The 2,538-nt window shown below is 40.9% G+C and overlaps 1 pseudogene; it reads right to left on the bottom strand.

Moving 5' to 3' along the window:
• LOC102497612 (hyaluronan and proteoglycan link protein 1-like) overlaps window positions 1-1,651 on the bottom strand; it is a 2,981-nt pseudogene extending 1,330 nt beyond the window's left edge.
• Window positions 1,652-2,538: the final 887 nt, after the last annotated feature.

Here is a 2,538-nt window from a genome sequence, read left to right as displayed (position 1 = left end):
TCCCATGGTAACTAATGTTCTAACAAAATACATAACAGTGGTGCTATAGGCTACACAAGTGTATCCACAACACCATAAACCCATTTTAAAGTTTTTCATTAACTTATTAATCACTTCACCACCAGTTGAAAAGGCTATATCCCCGCCCTCATCAAGTGAACACTAACTTCACCTCTTTAGGATAGGTAAATATATTAGGATTCCATAAGTTTTAGATCCCTATAGAATTATATAAGTATCATTCTTTATGAAAATCCATAAGAACTAATATCTATGCTTGAGATTTTCTTTCAGTAATCATAAGACGGCTGCTGCTGAATATCGGTTGATAGTTAACTCTGCTTGCTGGAATTGTTTCCTGAAACTGCACTGCTTGAAGTTACCAGGAACCTGCTTTCATCAATCAAAAAATTGTTGAACTGTATTGATGATTAATAGACCTGCCCTTAATCAAACCCTGAATGGTTTCTATTGTTAAAACATTATGAACTGATAATTAGTACACGTAGCCCCTCTCCCATTTACTTGCGTGTATCGCATTTTCAATAAAAAGGTACAATGATTCCTAATAGTTGTCACTCCTCAGAGAGCAATCTCTGGGAGTGTTTGGCTGAGGACGTGCATGAAAAGGCACGAGGCCTTAGTCTTCCTTTCTTTCCAGCGCTTCCTCCATCGAGCCAACTCACCCCTGCTGAGGCTGGTCCCCGGCAACATGGCATTGTCACCCTGTGTGAAAAAAACTTTGGCTTGTTCTGTAGGCGTCCACCCCAGGGTTTGGGTGTGGCTGAATCATGATCAAAGGGCTGCTGATGAGGAAGAGAAAGAGGATGAGAAAATGAAAGCCCTCCATCTTGAGAGGACCAGGGAATTGGAAAGAATGAGACAAAGAGACAGGGTAGAAGTGGACACAGGCAGTCTGAGCCTAGGTAGCCCAAGCAACTTGTGCCATACTGAGCTGCTGCTTGAGCTACTTGAGCTGCTGCTTGAGCCACCCATATAAACTGGGCCTCTTTATTTATAGTACAAGGATACATTACATATGTATGTTTCATGACACTTCATAGATTCGTTGCCAGGTTACAGACAATAAGAAGCAGTTAACAAATCTATAAGGGCTTAGTCATACTGGGCCAGGTGTATCCCTTGGTGATAATCCCATCAAGAGAAAGTCTCATCTTCTTTTCTAATGCAGAGAAACCTAGCTGTTAGGTGTGAGGAAGAAGCCAAAGAACTTCTCCATAAGGAGTGCACCACCACACCCATAGAAGGCTAAAGAACCTTTCAGATGCAGAGCAGAGATTGAACTTTGCTAACTGGGGGTCAAGATGTTTCTTGAAGTCCATCAGATGTGTCTGTTGGCATGCCCCTAGTAATTTCCACCCTTGCTCTGTCTGTAGCCAAAGGTCAAGGAAAGGACAAGTTACAAGGTTCTGCCAAACCCCGAAAGGACAGGTGGTGTTTGCTCAGAGCATGTCCCCACACCTCAGGTTCTTTCTCTAAACGTGTCCCCACATTGTTCCACTTCCACAAGTAGATGAGGGCCATTTTCTGCTTGGATATGAATAACTCTGTCATGATCCAGAGTATAGTTGTCTGAATGATGATCAGTCCAGCAGATTGAAATCAGCACCAGAAGAAGCAGACTCCTCATCTTTGTAGCACAGAGACTGTTCTTCATTTGTCCTGAAATCCAGAAGTGCAGATGTTCTCAAGTCCTGCTTAAGTTGGAAGTTAGAGATGAAGTGAAGCTAGGGCTTTCTTGTCACCTTAAGTTTGTCTTGTGTGTGTGTGTGTGTGTGTGTGTGTGTGTGTGTGTGTGTGCATGTGTGTGTGAATGTCTCTTTGTGGTGCTGGATGGCAGAAGTCCTGATCCTGGAAGAAGGAGGCACTTTCTCACCAAGAGCAGAAGAAAAGCAAAGCATCCCCAGGAAAGTTCTCCTCCCAGATACCCTAATTACAGCCTAATGTGCACGTCGTGCAAACTTTGGGGAGGAAGGGAGAGGCAGCCCTGTGCCAGATGTTGTAAAACGGCAGCCTTTGAGATGACTTTCCCCTCTGCTCAGATCCCGGAGTATACTGCTCTGAATGCAGGAAAAGCTGCAGCTACAACCACAGCCCCCAGCCAAGCCACACCGCCACACCCTCTCAGTGATCTTTTAATGAATAAAGAAATAATATGAAACCAGAAAGTAATAATAAACCTTGTAAGTTTTCATAAAATTATTTTCTATAAATACTCTTTTGTTAGAGAAATATACAGGAAGAAGTTAAATAAGTGTATATTTATTCTAAAATAAACAAATTTAGTAGTGTAATTAAAGCTCATTCCCTAAAACACAATACAAATATCAAGCAAGATCCTATTTATATTTAATTGTGAAATGATTTCTATACATTTTTTCTATCTAGTTGGATTTAAGAGGAAGGAACATGAATTCTTCTTTAGTATACAAGGGAATTAAAAAATATCATAAAAAATATGCAATTAAAGTATGAGTTAATTTTGGTGCAGGAAATTTTTTAAATGAATGAATAGTA

The sequence above is a fragment of the Tupaia chinensis genome, unplaced genomic scaffold (assembly GCF_000334495.1).
Source record: "Tupaia chinensis unplaced genomic scaffold, TupChi_1.0 Scaffold000651_1, whole genome shotgun sequence".
Classification (NCBI taxonomy): Eukaryota; Metazoa; Chordata; class Mammalia; order Scandentia; family Tupaiidae; genus Tupaia; species Tupaia belangeri.
The sequence above is the reverse complement of the archived record's forward strand: the minus strand, read 5'-3'. Positions and strand labels throughout refer to the sequence as shown.